At 42.5% G+C, this 17,460-nt stretch overlaps 1 long non-coding RNA gene across 2 annotated transcripts in view; it reads left to right on the top strand.

Moving 5' to 3' along the window:
• Nucleotides 1-204: 204 nt before the first annotated feature.
• LOC133387679 (uncharacterized) overlaps nt 205-17,460 on the top strand; it is a 29,192-nt gene continuing 11,936 nt past the window's right edge. Inside the window, exons 1-2 of one of the 2 annotated variants that reach the window (XR_009763534.1) lie at nt 225-289; nt 6,120-6,235. This is a non-coding gene — a long non-coding RNA (uncharacterized LOC133387679). Of the gene's footprint in view, nt 290-6,119; nt 6,236-17,460 lie in introns of both variants that reach the window. The other variant, XR_009763535.1, reaches the window with a different exon arrangement.

The following is a 17,460-nucleotide window of genomic DNA, read 5'->3' on the forward strand; positions in this document are numbered from 1 at the left end:
TAGGTGGTCAAGTTCCCGAGATATAGACCAAAATGTCAACCGCCTCCCCGCGTGACTTTTTTTTTTACAGATCCTTGCTCTAAATACAACTCCCATCAGCCCAATCCAGTGGCCATGCTGGCTGGGGCTGATGGGAGTTGTAGTTTTAAAAAAGTAACTTTTCAAAGCTTTGGCTGTAACCCCGCCCTTTCAGAATTGTAGCCAATGAAGCCAGAGTTGTGACTTGTTGATCCAGGCATGCCTAGGCTGGACGTCAGAAAATGGTGGCTTTAAGTTTTTTGCAGTTTGAGTAAGTAATATGGCTTAATGTTTTTTTCCCTCTTCTGTCCAAGAGTCAGACCCTGGGCTATGAAATATGAAAGTATTTAATCCAACATCTGCTTTTCTGGGAGTAAAGCAATTTCTGGGAGTAAAGCATGTACCTGGAGTAAACCCCACTGAACTCCATTAGGACTTACTTTTGAGTAGACATGGTTAGGATTGTGCTGTAAATTAATGGGACTTGTGAGTAAACATAGCACAGACTTGTGTTTGTGTTGTAAATCTTTCTCTCTCCCTCCAACCCTATTTTTAAAAAATTAGGCAGGGTTTATCACAGTTTTTATTATGTAGGAAACTAATACTGATTTTTTTTAAAAAATGAATGAAGTTTATTTATTTATTTTTATTTATTTATTATTTTATTTATATCCCACCCTTCCTCCCAGTAGGAGCCCAGGGCGGCAAACAAAAGCACTAAAAACACTTTAAAAATCATAAAAACAGACTTTAAAATATATTAAAACAAAACATCTTTAAAAACATTTTTAAAAGCTTTAAAAACTTTTTTTTTTAAGAAAAGGTTTAAAAACATATTAAAAAGCAATTCCAACACAGACGCAGACTGGGATAAGGTCTCAACTTAAAAGACTTGTTAAAAGAACAAGTTCCTTATCACTTCAGGGTACAGTTTTCCCTGGTTGAGTAAGCCCCATTGAATACATTGGGACTTGCTTCTGAGTAAACAATCATAGGATTGCACTATAAATATCTTTACAGGTTGTATAAATAATAAACATATTTGATAGTCATGCTTATATAAATATTTTCATAGAATCACAGAATAGTAGAGTTGGAAGGGGCCTATAAGGCCATCAAGTCCAACCCCCTGCTCAATGCAGGAATCCAAATCAAAGCATTCCCGACAGATGGCTGTCCAGCTGCCTCTTGAATGCCTCCAGTGTCAGAGAGCCCACTACCTCTCTAGGTAATTGGTTCCATTGTCGTATGGCTCTAACAGTTAGGAAGCTTTTCCTGATGTCCAGTCGAAATCTGGCTTCCTGCAACTTGAGCCCATTATTCTGTGTCCTGCACTCTGGGACCATCGAGAAGAGATCCCGGCCCTCCTCTGTATGGCAACCTTTCAAGTACTTGAAGAGTGCTATCATATCTCCCCTCAGTCTTCTCTTCTTCAGGTTAAACATGCCCAGTTCCTTCAGTCTCTCCTCATAGGGCTTTGTTTCCAGTCCCCTGATCATCCTTGTTGCCCTCCTCTGAACCTGTTCTAGTTTGTCTGCATCCTTCTTGAAGTGCAGAGACTAGAACTGGACGCAGCACTCAAGATGAGGCCTAACCAGTGCTGAATAGAGGGGAACTAATACTTCACGATTTGGAAACTATACTTCTGTTAATGCAGCCTGATATAGCATTTGCCTTTTTTGCAGCCACATCACACTGTTGGCTCATATTCAGCTTGTGATCAACGATAATTCCAAGATCCTTCTCACATGTCGTACTGCTGAGCCAAGTATCCCCCATCTTATAACTGTGCATTTGGTTTATTTTTCCTAAATGTAGAACTTTGCATTTATCCCTGTTGAATTTCATTCTGTTGTTTTCAGCCCAATGCTCCAGCCTATCAAGGTCCCTTTGAATTTTCTTTCTGTCTTCCACAGTATTAGCTATGCCCGCCAATTTTGTATCATCTGCAAATTTGATAAGCATGCTCTGTACCTCCTCATCCAAGTCGTTAATAAAAATGTTGAAGAGCATTGGGCCCAGGACCGAGCCCTGTGGTACCCCACTCGTTACTTCCACCCAGTTTTGTCATGCTGTGTCCCTATAAGTATCCGATTTCACACTATGGTTGTACAATACTTCCTTTACATTTTAAGTATGCCTTGGGGTGGTCATGGTTCTCCATTGTTTTCATCCTGAGGGGCAGATAGGCTGAGAGATGGTGAGTAGACCATGGTCACCCACTACAGTTTATAGCTCATTCCCATTTTGAAAAATTAATTAAAACAATTTACATACAGGCAAAATTTATTAAGTGGATTCACACAATATGTGTAAAGCACATCCAACTCGCATTTAAAGCGCATGACTTCCCCTAAAGAATTCTGGGAAGTGTCATTTCCCCCTCACAGTTATAGTTCTCACCACTCTTAACAAACTGCAGTTCCCATGATTCTGTGGTGGGATTCATGTGCTTCAAATGGGTGTTGAATGTGCTTTAAATGAATGGTGTGGATCTGCCCTAGGTATGATGTTCATTCAAGAGTGAATTGAAAAGAACAATTTTAAAAGATACTTCTTACTCTTACTCATTTCTCAGACGTCTTTCTGAAGTAAAGGGTCAAATCTGTAAAAACGTTTGGAGCAGCCACGTTAAAAGATAAGGGCAGGGTATTCCAGGCAGGGGATTGCCAACCCTGCTTGGATATGGATGTCTTTGTGGAAGAACCCTTGTCAAGGTTTACCAACAGCACAGCCCAAACTATATCACTTAGAAGTCAGTCCTGTTGAGTTCTATGGGGCTTAATCCCTTAGTAAGCGTGTTTAGAATTGCAGCCTTCAGGAGCCTCCACCTTTACTCCCCAAAGCTCCCATCTAACATCTCCACAGCACTAGGCTCCGTTGTCTCTGCAGTGGCCTTCTGGTGACTGCCCTGGCCTGAAGGCACTTAACCCTTCTTGCTGAAAGCAGGTAGGCTAGATTAAATGTTCCCTACCCAGGCTCCATCTTTTAGCTAAGATATCTAGCTTAATTTCCAGTCAGATATTTTTTTTAATTGTACGCCCCAAGCAACTGTGAATGATGCTTAATGTATCATGCTTAATGACATCACTAGGGCCCGCCCCATGACATCACTAGGGCCCGCCCCATGACATCACTCGGGCCCGCCCCATATCACTTGGGCCTGCCCCATATCACTTGGGCCCGCCCCATGACATCACTCGGGCCCGCCCCATGACATCACTAGGGCCCACCCCTCAAATCTCAGGTTTTGGGATGCTTCTGACCTGGCAACCCTACTATTCCAAGAGGTGGTGGCAAAATGCCCCTTGATTTGCATCTGTCCAGATTGCACCCAGAGCAAGTTTTGTCTGGTGTCTTTTGCAACCAGGCCTTTTAGAATCAGATGGGGCCCAGGCTTTCCTCTGCCTCCTGCTTGCCCCCATTATGAAAGTCCCACCTGCTATTGTGGGGTTTGGAGGGATCCATCTCACATTGCTCCCCCAAATTCCTCTTCAGGCATTGCAGCCTCTGGGCTCCGCTGGCTTTCTCTGCAGGCCAAGGGAGTAAATATTAAAAGAGCCCCCTGAACCAAGCAGGCTCACCTTGAAAGACAAGTGCTCCTATAGAATAAGGCCCTGCGTGCTAATTGAGGGATCACCAGGGAGGCAGGGGCGAGGAAAGGGCCTGACCAGCATTCCCACAGCTATTGTATGGATTTTTAGGCTCTTAAAGAACCGTTCCCTTGCACTCTCTTTTTATTTCCCAGCCCCTCAGGCCTGGATTAAAGTGACAGACAATTTTCCCTTCGCACCTTATTGATGCTTAAATGCACTTTGAGGTAATGTGAATAGGGGGGAGTGGGGGGGAGGCGAGGGGAGAGGGAGCCCTGTGAGAACACAATCAAGTGTGTGTGTTTGGAGAACTACAAAGCTGTCCACACTTGAAGGTGGAACAGAAGCAACAGTTTGGGTACAAAGTATTACAGCAAAGGCTGGGAATGGGCTGTGGGCTTCAGTGCCCTCGGTTCCTCCTCCCCCCCTTTTTAAAACTCTGCTAAGGCCTCAGATGCATCCAAAGCAGCCTGAGAGGCGGCATTAAGGACAGCTTTCTTGAGTCAGACCAAGGACCCATCTTGCCAAGCCTTCGACCTGAAATAGTGGCAAGCACAACATGCAGCAAGGGAGCTTCCCACATTCCTGGGTCTGTACTGTAGGGTAAAATCTGAAGTCCACCCCCCCCCCCAAGTGGGATCTGGGCAAAGAGAGAATGTGTGGAATGCAGGGAAGGAGAGAGATGTGCTTGGGGAAGGACCCTGTTTCAACCCCAAACATCTATAGAGAAAGGATTTCTGGAAGCAGGCCTCCACCTGTACTGGTGGAGCGATTAACTGTTGAGGTTGAGGAGGACTAATGGCTCAGCCCTTGAGATCCTTGGCTATACAAACTAGAGGGGAAATGTGCCTACATAGTAGCATTTGTGCCCATGCCATGCAAAGGCATAGAAAATGTGAACCAACAGGCAGCAGTAATGGTATTTTGCTCATTGTCTTGTAACTATGCATAGTCTTCAGTTGGCAATAATGGATATTGACCCGGCAGTGTATGAAATCCTTCAGATTCTCCAATATCAGTTTGTCAATTACCTCAGCTGTTTAAGAAACAACCCAAACACCTCCTGTCCTCTCTTCACATGCTGTGAAAGTGCGTTACGGCTTATTTACGTCTTTTCTGGAAGCAAATAAAAACAGCGTTTAACTGCCTTTTGCTTATTCTGCATTCTGTGGAATTTAACTTCATACAGAAACACACAAACATAACTGGGAGGGCAGTATTTGTGATTTACACATCTATTACATTATGTAGCACATATTATGTGTATTTATTTTATTTATTTATTTTATTTATTTTATTACATTTTTAGACCGCCCTATAGCAATAAGCTCCCAGGGCGGTGTACAGCATAATAAAACAGGTTAAAATACAAAAACACAATAAAACATAATTAAAAATTTTCAATTTTCAATTCAAATTTTAAAATTTTTAAAATGCCTGGGCGAAGAGGTAGGTCTTTACCTGGCGCCGAAAAGATAGCAAAGAAGGCACCAGGCGTATCTCATCAGGGAGGGCGTTCCATAGTTCGGGGGCCACCACTGAGAAGGCCCTAGCTCTAGTTATCGTTCTCCATGCCTCCCTGTTTGAATGGGACTCTTAATCTTTTAAGCTCTCCTAGTGCTGAAGCAGTTCCATATTCTTGATCATGGCTGTGTATGCACCAGCCATTTAAAGCACATGTAAAGCACATCCCCCCCACCTTGCAAAGAATCCTGGAAACTATCATTCACCCCTCACAGAGCTACAATTCCCAACACCCTTAACAAGCTACAATTTCCAGGATTCTTGGGGGGGGGCATGCTTTAAATGCATGGTGTGTACACAGCCTACATTTCCCCCATTTCCAGCTGTACTCCATCGTGTTTAACATTGGGGGCCAGGGAAAGAAAGAGAGACCAGAACAGGAAATGATTGTTCCATGAGTGGATACACCAGTTATTTACGGAAGGGCAGTGCAACATTTTCTATCCCTTAAATAACTCTCAGGTGTCTACATTGTGCCATTCACTTTTGAATTCATTGCTTAAAGTTTTTAGGCCTTTGCTGGTTGAACTTGCATGACACCCTGAACTTCTTGCTATTAGAGAAAAGAGGGTCTTGAAAGAAGAGGTTGAGGTAATATCCTCATTTATAAGATCTTCTTTCTCATTCTAAATAGATTTATGATGAGTTTGTGTGTGTGTGTGTGTGTGTGTACTTAATGTATACTCAGGGGTACTTCTATTATTAGCCTTAAATTGTTTTTGGGGGGAGAGCTCAGACTATGTAAAAGGAGATCCCTGGCATCATCTGGCTCACATTAGTCCTTGATGCCTGCCTCCCACAGTGACAGCAGTGATAGCCCGAAAATCCATAACATGCCTGTTTGCGGGTTCAAATAGTGCTGCCAGATCAAAAACATAAAAATTGGGATACAGTGTAGACTTAGTGGTCTGGCATAGGATGGAAAGATATACCATGATAAACTCTGTGTGTGTGTATGTGTGTGTGTGTAATTGATATCAACAGAGATCGGAAACATCTTGCGATCCTGTGCTGACATACTGCGGGAATCCAAATGAAAGCTGATCTCCATCTTATTATGTGGGTCCATATTGTGCAATCACCCACCCTCACCACCCCAGGTAGGCAATTTTGTGGCAAGCCAAGCAGAAAATCGAGGAAAAACTGCACTTCCCTCATTTGTGAGAGGCTCATTAGCAGAGCTCTTCTCAGAGTCTAATGATCGGAGCCCTTTTAAATGATATTATATATTATCCCAACCCTTCTCTCTAACTTCAAACATGTGTTTTGTTTTGTTTCTTAAAAGGATCCGCTGGGTTCTTCTTTGTTTTGTTTTGTTTTTGCTTGTTTTGTTTTGTTTCAGGTAAAACCCCATCATTAAAATTCAGCCCCCGTCTCTTGCATCTGCTTCGTCTTTGCCAAATGAATTGCAGGGTGAGAGAAAAGCGATTGCATTCAAATCACAGATGGGGTGCAGGTTTTTGGAAGAAATTTGAGAAACACTATTGTCCCGAATCAAAACTCAGTCCTTTGCTCCACAAAGGGGGCTGCTTTAAGCCCTCCAAGTTCTATGGCACTTGTTTTTTAAACTTTCAGGGTCTCTTACAATGGCCTGCCACCTAAATGTCACAACCGCTCTAATTCCAAGTGTGTCTCTCTTGCTTAAAAAAAAATAAATCAGGTGGGGGGTTGCAAAATGGAGGGGAGTGAAGAGGGAAAGGGCAGAACTGTGCACAAGTTTCATCTTTGTTGCCAGGCCAGGTCTTTCGTGGGTAGAAGTGGGTAAAGTAGGATCCAGTGTTTGTGTCAAAGTTGGCCAGAGGGCCATGACCCTGTTTTTAAGGACATTCCTCATCGGTATCCCCAAGTTGACAGTGTGGTTAAAAGAATAAGTCAGCCCTGAAGCACATGCAATAGTAAGAAAGAAACAGAGCAACTCAGCATGTGTAAAACGCATCTCCTGAAGCAATGTCCAACGAATAGCAGCTGTCTGTCTCACACATTAGGGTCAAGTATGCAACTTCCAGGCTTGGCTGATCCTTGACATTTTGTTTTTGAAAGAAACTGCCCAGTAGTTCCTGTGTGTGTTAAGGGAGAAGAGTGCATATAGATATGCAGGCGCGCATGCACAGATACTGACAGAGTTTTTCTCACTGCTCACGGGGACAAAAGAGAAGTGGGCTTATTATTCAAAGCTGAAAGAAAAAGGCTGGGATGTTATCTCCATCCTAACAAGTTTACCAAGGAGCAGATGTGTCCTAAGAGGCAGCAAAGCACTGCAATTGTTCTCAGGTTATGGAATTATTATCCAGCAATTATTTAAATTGCAGCAAAAGGAAGGCTGGGCACTTTGTTATTAGCAATTGTTTGATGTCACAGTGGCTGGGTGGATAGGCCTACAAGCTATGTACAGAACAGCAAGTTGGGATGACAGAATTGGAACCAAAATTCCATGTTTAAAATTATACCATATAATAGGAGGGAGGGCTCATTGGTAGAGCATTTGCTTTGAGTGCTGAAGGTTTAATCACGGCAATCTCCAGTTTAAAGAGTCCCAGATAACAGCCTATGTCCGAGACCCTGAAGATCAGCCAGGAGAAGAGATGAGCCAGTCTTCTGCCAGACAGAAAATACAACAGTGGGAAAAGGTGGGCCAGTGGTCTGATGCTAGAAAGAGTGCTTCTCCAGTGTTTATTAGTGCCAGGAATTTTACTCATGAACTTTTGAATGAAAGCTTAGAGTGGAATAGCTGAGTGACTGTGAAACCATTCAGTGGGAGCAAACCATTTGGGAAGGGGGAAAGGGCCTTAGAATAATGTATGTGTTCAAGGCAATTCCAATGGGATTCTGAGAGTCTCTCTTGTCCCCAATTCACTCACCTACCCACAGAGTAATTGTTGTTCCTAGTAGTTCTCAGGGCTTTAAACATTCTTCATGAATATGATTGATAAACACCACCATGTGTTCTTAAATGATAATTTATTGCTAGAAAATGGAGGGCAGTAGTGTAGTGGCAAATTCAGAAGTACAGGGTCCCTTCCTGATAGTCACAGACACACACCCTTCTAAGATTATGCAACCTTCTTAGAATAATCTGGGCAAGTTTGAATCACCATCTGACTGTCCTTTCTCACTGTCAGAGATATTGCTTGAATTACAGGATTCAGTGTCTACACCTTTATCGCCTGCTGCTACCAAACTGCTATCATCAGGATTAATTGTTTCTTCTGCAAATACCTAATTGTCCCTCTCCACAATTTGTCTTGGCTTTTTGAAGTAGTAACTAAAAAAAGGCTGGCTTGCAAATGACACTCATTGGGACTCTTCTCAGGGGTTAAAACAATTCCCTTTCATGCTGATTGGCTCATAGGAAGTTGGTGAAATAGGGACCCTGCTGGGACCCTGCTCCCAAAAAAGTAAGGGGTCTAAGACATCCCCCCCCGGGATGACTACACCCTGATGGAGGTGGTAGAACAGCATTATTTATGAACATAGATGTTTCCAAACCCTCAGACAATCCAGTTCTTCATGCATTATGTAAATCATTCCAAATGATTTGCTTGCAAGAGCACAGGCAAAAACTAGAATATTTTGAGAAAGCTGGGGAAGCTAAGGGCAATGATGAAAGGGAATCTTGATATGATTGGGGACAATATGAATGGTGTGTGTTGCCGCTGTAGGGGTGGGTGGCATGGATATGGTGCTGATGCAGCAACTCCATACTTCAGAAGGAGACTCTAATGTGAAGCTACAATTTTGGAACTAACAATTTTAGTGGAATTTAGTCTCAACAGATCCTGGAAATTATTCACTACAGAAAGAAATTGTCCCTCTTTTGGTATTTCTTTATACTATTGATCTTGTTATTCCTATGAATCACCATTGGCTGCTTGTTGGACGTGGGGTATACCCATGCTGACTAGTTCTTGTTCATTTTCTTGGATTTCCCATGTGCTGTATAAATGCTGTTTGAAAGGGAGTTGCTTGTTTTATCGCCATCCTTCCCACAACAGCCATAAATTGCATGCAGTGCAGATGTAGCCTGAACATTGAGTGGCAGAGGCAAGTGGGACCTTATAAAATGGATGAGGTTAGTCAGGTTATCTTTTCAAGGCTGTTGTCCCAATGTAGGATGTCATTGAATTCATTAATCTAAATCAACTGTGGCTTTAGGTAGCATGCTGCCAGCTAGGCTGCTGTGGCTGCTAGGCGGGAGGGGAGAGAGAAACAGAAGGCTGAGAGAGGAACACTGGCTGAATTGTTCAATAGCATTATAGGCCCAAATGTGAATGTATGGTCCTGTATTTTATTCTAATACATAGGAGAGCATACTGTCTGATAGTATCTTGTGTTTATATTTTAGCACATACTCTTAGTCATGAAATGACTTCCTCAGCCTGCCCCTAAAGTGCACACAATTTTGATGGGTAGAAAGTTTTGATGGAAAAAGAATGGAAAGCACTTTCAGTCATTTTGTACTGTGCTTCATAGCACAGAGCAGGCCTCAGTTTCTGCATTGCACAACTTTTCAACAAGATGTGCCTTGTTCTAACTTCCTGGGCAGCCTTCCCCACTGGAAGAAAAGGCTTCTATAAATGCTGCCGATGTGTGTGTGGCTGCCCAGCCCTCAAGATAACACATATTTCCAGGGGAAGCGATACAACCCCCTCCCTTTGTTGGCAGGAAAACCCAGAGTCTGGTTCTACCCACCTTTCAGCTCTGGAATCTTGGACTAGGCTAACCTGAAGGGTCATTCAAAGTTTATGTTCTCAGAGCTATAAGCAGGAGCTCCCAAATGCTTAAAGGGTCTTTACATTTTAAACAGCTGTGCCCAAAATAAGGATGTCTCATCTTCTCAACTTCTATTTGTGTTGGAGGGTGTAGGGATGGGAGGGGGAAATGCCTCTAGCTCACCCTCTATGCCTCAGGAATGCGCAGGACAGCAATCCCCTTAGAAGAGCTGATCTAGACAGGCACACCCCCAAAGAATTCTGAAATGAAGCCATGTGGGACTAGGATTTGGGAGACCAAGGAAGCTCACTTCTCATTTACCCTAGAAGTAGGAGCCAATCAGCATGAAAACGAAGGTGTGTGTGAGTTACTGAGAAGAGTCTTCATAGTGACTGACTCACCTCCTTTTACTCTGATTGGCTCCAATTAGCATGAAAGGACAAGGAAGCATGTTGTTAGCCAAGTGAGAAGACTCTTTTCAGTAGTTAACATGCTCCCCTTTCATGCTGATTGGCTTGTACATAGGGACACTGCTGGGACTCTGCTCCCAAAAAAGTAAGGGCTCTATGACCCCACACAACCCTGAACGACTATACCCCTGCATGACTACAAGGCAAGAGTACCAAAACAACAACACTGTCTTCCTGAATAGTTTAGGGACAAGTTTTGTAACTCAAAAAAAGTATCGTTCTCTCTATTTCTGATGTCCACGTGGGAGTGCAGAAGCTTATGCAGCCAAAACAGCACCACTGCCACACAAAATGAAGGTATCAGCAGATCCCTGAGGTTCACCGAAGTACAAAAAAAACTGTAGGAAAAAACTGTGAGGTGGAATCTCCAAAAATACCTCAGTGAGGATTGTGCATGATCAGTGACCATGGAATGCTGACAGACTTAGATGAGAATCGAAAATAAATGAACTATAATGGAGAAGGTCATGGGTGTTTCACCTTACCAGAATAGTGAACAGAAGAACTCCACACTGCAACATTTTGTTGCAGGTGCTCCTTGCATATATGACCTATGTTTCTCCCTCAGTTATCCTTTTTCTAGTCCAAATCCAAGAGTTGCAAAGTGGATCTTTATAATAGAGTTCATGACCCCCTTATTCAGAGTGACCTAATCTGAGTTTCCAATTTAAAGATCAGCTCATAATATGCTAACTTTAAATATAAGCATGAGCTTGAATAACGTCTAGTATATCTCTCTAATTCCACTGCTAGAAAGGCTTTTATAGTGCTCAAAATGTGCCTCATGCTCTCTGCTGTCACTGATGAGCAATGCAGAAACATTAATTTCCCCTCCAATTCCATTTACACAGGGAATTGCTGCACAAGATATGCCCTACAACATATTCAAACCTTATACTTCTGAGGAAGCTGGCTGTAAATTTCATGCTCAAGTCCTGCAGGGACATTCTCATTGGCCAGACTTCCAAATGATTACTATTTTTAATAGCACATTCAAATAAGGACATTACCAGAACAGTGGCTGGTATTCCCTGAGCTGTTGCTAAGTGTTTTCAGTTTAGAGGGGTGGGATGTTCAGGCAATCACTTGTAGTTGGGATACCTGTGGTAAACATTAATTATCTCCCCCATTTTTTATTAGTTATTATGTATCCAATTTTTTTAAACAATACCATTTTATTTGTTTGTTTCTTTTTAACCCGTTTTTCATTCATATCAATTGCCAAAGCAGGGCACAGTTAAGAGTCATATGATAAATGAAAACATAAAAACAGCAATAAATAAGAAGAGGGACAAGATAAAATCAGCAGATGGCATAAAAACCAAAAGGACTCTGGTAATTATAAAAAAAAACCTGTATGAAAAAGAAAGGTTTTAACAACTCATTTAAAAAGGTTAGATTCCCTGAATTGTCACACTGTGATAGGAAGCTGATTCCAAAAGCTCAGGAACTTCGACCCAAAAGCCTTGTTTGGCAGTGGCCTCTAATCTAACAGATGGTGGGAGTGCCCATTCGGGATGTCACAAGTAAGTGAAAAGAGACCCTCACAAAAGCAACATTCCCTGTTCAATTACTTATGTGGAGGTTTGAATCAAGCAGGGACCAGCTCAGAACAGGCTAAAAACAAGGCCTTATTACCCCTCCCAACTCACCCAGGGCAGGAGAAGGAAGATGTGGTAGCTGAATGGCTGCAGCTGTTTATTGGAGATTCCTTTCCTGCTAAGGAGCACACCGAGACTACATATCCCAGAATTCCCAATGGGAAAGTGTTAAGAACATAAGAAGAGTCCTGCTGGATCAGACCAAATGCCTAGCCAGTCCAGTGTCCTGTTTCTCACAATGTCCAGATACGCACCAGCACAATAAGAGGGAAATAGCCTCCCGCTGTTGTTCTCCAGCAACTGATACTCATCAGCATGCTGCCTCCACTCCTGGAGGTCATGTTTCCTAACATAATGGAATTGTAGAATTGGAAGGGACATGGAAAGCCATCTAGTTCAACCTCATGCTCAGTGCAGGATTTGCAGTGCAAGATGCAATAGCACAGCATCCCTGACAGATGGTTATCCAGCCTCTGGCGAAATACCTCCACCCCACACCTTCAAAGGCAATCTGCTTCATTATCAAATAGCTCTTACCCTTTTGAAATGTCTCCTAACGTTTAGCTAAAACCTGTCCCTGCAATTTCCACCTGTTGGTTTTAGTCCCAGCCTATGGAGCAACAGAGAACAAGTCTGTCTTCTGTACAACAGCCCTTCAGATATTTGAAGATCGCTTTCATGTCCCCTGCTTCCAAATATATGCAACACTTTCAACCATTCCTCACAGGACCTGGGTTTTAGACCCCTCACCATCCTGGTCACCTTTCTCTGGACACACACCAGCTGGTTGATGCTCTTCTTAAATTGTGAGGCCCACAACTGGATACAGTACCCCAGATGTAGTCTGGCCAGTGCAGGATGGAGTGCATGATCTAGACACTATGCTATTGTTAATGCAGCATAAGACTGCATTAGCTCTTTTAGCAGCTGCATCTCACTGCTGGCTCATGTTCAATTTATGATCAGCTGAGACACCTATATCCCTTTCACGTGGCCAAGCGAGGCCTTCTCATGTATTTTTGCCTTTGATTCTTCGTGCTTAAGTGCAGGACTTTACATTTTTCTGCTGAATTCCATTTTGTTAGTTCTGGCCCAGAGTTCGAACCTATCAAGATCATTTTGAATCTTGATTCTGTCTTTCATGGCATTAGCTACTCCTCCCAGTTTTGAGTAATCTACACATTCCCCCTCAAGAAGTTGAACAAAGAGCCTAAGACACAGGCAGGTGGCAGTCCATTTGAGCAGAGCTTGGAAGTAACTAGTTACAAGTAATGAATTACTTGTAATTCATTACTTTTTTGAGTAACGAGTGGGTAATTCCTTTACATTTTGATTGTAATAGTACTAGGAGTAATTTTACTACTTTTGTGGAGTAACTAACGTTTCCAGAATTACTTTTGGGCATTACTTGGGGGGTGGCAGGGGAAATCTTCTGCTCCTCTGATTTGTGGATGAAAATCATGTGCCTCAAACTGGGTTTCTGTGCAGTGTCGCTCTTTCCTCATGCTCTGTGGATGGGCAGGAGGCGACGAGGGAGAAGGCGGAGAGTGAGACGGGGTGGAGTGGACAAAACAATTATTTAAAAAAATGAATAGTGGTGGTGAAGAATGGAGTGGAGGGGGAAAGGATCCGGAGGTCAAGAACATGGATAAAGGAGGGGAAGGAGGCAGCAGCAGAATGGAGAGAAAGAACTGTGGAGGTGAAAGATGACGTGCGTGCGTGCGTGCGTGCATGCATGTGAGAGAGAATGAATACTGTGTTCGCACTTGGTACACAAAGTGGCCTCCACCACCCTCTGGGTTCGTCTCAGGGGGAAATGTTTGCTTGAGTGAGTGTCCCTTAGTTGGTGGCAGGGCAGGGTCTGGGAGGTGGTTAAGTGAGAGAGATTATGCTGGCTGGCTGAGTGGGGGGGTTGCACTTGGTTTGATGTGCAAAGATCTGAGTAGTGGCCTCAGCCTCCCTCCCCACCACCCTTACCAGAGGAGAGACCACCACTGCTATCTTATGGATAAAAAGAATTATTCTACTACCTCTGTATGTGTGTGTTTATTTTTAATGTTGTTTTAGGCTACTTAGATGTGCAGCAGCCAAGGCAGCACCTCGTAGGCGTTTTTTTAAAGTAACTAAAATGTAATTGTAGTGATTACTTTGGAGGAAAAGTAAAGTAATCAGTTACTTTCAGAGCTATTGTAATTGTAACAGTAATTACTACTTTTCTGGGCCATGTAATTGTAACTGTAATTTATTACTTTTTAAAAGTAATCTTCCAAGCTCTGCATTTGAGAAGTCTTCCCAGTTGAGGCAGAGCCATTAAGGAATACTCATTGGGTACAGTTAGTTGTTCAATCATCTGTGAATCAACCTACAACTAGCATTATCAAGCTCATATTTTACTGCCTCCACTTTCCCCTTCTCCTGATCTAGGTAAGTTGAGATGGCACTGGGAAGGGGAAAGGGGAAGATGCTCAAGCACCAATTAATGTTTGCCAGAGATACTTATACATCCCTAGTTATCATTCCCAGATCCTAAAGGTTGGGAATTAACTTGTGGTTTAAAGGTGTGCACCACTTTGAATTTAGCTTGGAATTTAGCTTGGAATTTAGCTTGGAAACAAATAGGCAACGAATGAAGCTCATTTTAAAACAACAACAAATATTACATGTTCTCTGCTGCCAGACATTAATCTGTTTGCTCCATTTTATAATCACAATTTCTGAATGGTCTTTAAGGGCAATCTCATGTAGAGAACATTTCACTTGTTACATTTGTAGTCTTTTGACAGAGGCCTCTCTTCTCTCTGCTTAAGCAAATGAAGGGGGGAATCATTGAAATTAATGACCCCAAGGGAGACATGTTCATTAACTACAACTGGTCTATTCGGAGTCGGACTAGCATTGGATACAGCCCCTTATATTTGTCTAGTGATCCTAATACAAATCTATCCTTAACTGTTAACTTGCAATGCACTATATTTATTAAAATCACATACAGAAGGCACAAAAATTGGCCCAGGAATAGCTTATATTTGACTGAGTTCCATTATGTGATAAAGAACTGATAGAGGTCTGTAGGGTTCAGATTAGATTTTTATTTTTTTTGGAGAGGGAAGGGGGATCCCAGTGGAATATCAGGATTTTGTGGCTAGGTAATACATCCCTTTCTAGGTTTGCTATGGTCAGTTAGTGGTGTTATAACTGAAGGAGTGTTTTGTCTAATCTATACAAACAGACATTTGAACTGGTTGCATTTCCTTGCTCTGCATGAGTCTACTACAGGCTGAGGTGAAAGCTCTACCAGTGCTAGAAGTTCAAACAGACACCTTGACTCAGCCAGATTAGTGAAGTTTAGAGGGTTTAGAGAATGTCTAGCTTGGGGCAAAGGAGAGGGGTTTGGACATGCATCTGACCTTTCTGACAGTTTGAGAGACTGTTGCAACATTTTGAGATTTTGATAGTGGGGGATCACTTCAGTTAAAATGGAGCATTACTGTTGAGACTTCAGATGGGCAGCTAGTGTTGCCCAAAGAATTTGAGATGACTTTGGTGGTTCAGATGGGTAGCTGGTATTGGAAATAAATAAATGACTTTGGTTCTGGATTGGCCTCTGACCTTTGCCAAATAACTTTTGGGTTCAGGTTATACAGCCACGAGAGTGGCTGTATACTATAATCAGCATGGATTTTTTGCATTCCGCAACGTTAAATTGAAAATGCCCCCATGCCATTCTGATGCTTCCTATAAGCTCATTTCAAAACAAAACCTTACAAAACCTATAGTCCTGAACTCAGAAATGCTTGCTTAACAACTTTCATGGCGATACACAAAACAGTCAGAGAGAATTGAGAGTTCAAAGTGTAACGAGAGAGAAAAAACAGACCCCTGTCAGAGTTCTCATAATTTGTTGAAATTAATTAAAAATCCGCCATGTTCACAGAGTACCTGTAATCCTATTATTGACCTTGCCCCATACTCTGATCTTCACCTTCTGCAGTTTAAAAGTTTAAAAAATGTATGGCTGATTTTTAATTAATTTAAGAAATATAGCATTGAACTCAATAATAAGGCTGGGCATACTCAGTAAGAACCAACTGTCAGTGTTCTAAAAGTCTGACTCACAGCTGCTGGCTTGCCTAATCAGGGGGCCACACCCACACCAGAATTTTATTTCACTTTAGACAGTCATGGCTTCCCCCAAAGAATCCTGGGAAGTGTAGTTTGTGAAGGGTGCTGAGAGGAGACTCCTATTCTCCTGACAGAGCTCTAGGGGCCAGAGTGGTTTAACAGTCAGCCTCTCTAAAGTGAAATAAAGGTCTGATGTGGATGTGGCCAGGGACAGCTTTGGTTTAAATTTGTGTGGGAGGCTATATATGTCTGCTGTAGAATAAAAAGGTGGGGGAAACCCTGAAAAAGAATGATACTGTTCACATTTTTTTGTTGGAAAGGAAAGAGGCTTCCCATCTGCCCAGTGCCCACCCACCCAATCTCCTCCCCTCCCCTCCCTCTTCCTGCCCCTCCCCCAGGTCAGTTTCACCTATCCTAAGCATGATTGCACAGGAGTAAATCCCACTGAACTCAAAAAGCATGCAAATGATCAAACCTGCTCTCCCCTCCTCCTCCCTCCTATCCCCTCCCTCTTGCTCCTTCTCTCCCTCTCCCTTCACCCCTCCCTTCCCCTCCCCATCCATTTCCAATCCCTCCTTCCCTCTACTCCTCCTTCCCCTCCCACTCCCCTCCCACTCCTTGTTACCAAATTCTTCCAAGCAACACAGTAAGTGGATTGGACTGTGAAAAACCAACCCAAATTGTGTTTGCAGTTTTACAAATTTGTGGAGCAGTACAGTATCTCAGAGAGGAGGTCAGGTCTCCTGCTCCCCTGGTGCATTCACTATAGCTGCCCAATTTCCCTGCTTTTAAAAGTTTGATAGAAATATCTGTTGGCTATAGGTCCATTCTTAAATCGCAAGGTTTTTTGCCTATTAGTGAATATATGTTTGGCTGCTGCCAAAGGAGTGAAGTGACTTTGAGGGTTTGCTTGAGCATGTAGAGGAAATACAAGATCTCCTGCATTTCACAAATTTATTAAAAGTATCCAGAGGGGACCCGTATCACATGCTGCTTCAACTTCCATTCACAAACCAGCCTAGCTCCTTAAAAACCACAACAAATACAGTAAGCCCCAAACCCATTGATTTAAATAATATTAATATAAGTTGCAATATCCACATTTAAATGGATAGTGAAAATTAACAACGTTGTGAAACCTTCCAAAATTAAAAGAACAATTAAGCACTTACTACAAAAATGAAACTATTTCAAAAATCTCTTAGCACACACCAAACTTGCAGGAACATCTTTGTATATCACTGATGCCCAGATTAAACATGGACAATTACATTATAAGAACACAGACACTGAAGAAATGAACAGATATGAGAAAAGACAAAAATATCACTGCACGATGATGTTTAGTACAGAGAATTATGTTTCAATAGTTTTTTTGGTGATTTTCCCACTGTTCTGTATTTTGTGAGGTTTTAAATGTCC

This window comes from Rhineura floridana, chromosome 6 (genome assembly GCF_030035675.1).
Source record: "Rhineura floridana isolate rRhiFlo1 chromosome 6, rRhiFlo1.hap2, whole genome shotgun sequence".
In the NCBI taxonomy this organism is placed as follows: domain Eukaryota; kingdom Metazoa; phylum Chordata; class Lepidosauria; order Squamata; family Rhineuridae; genus Rhineura; species Rhineura floridana.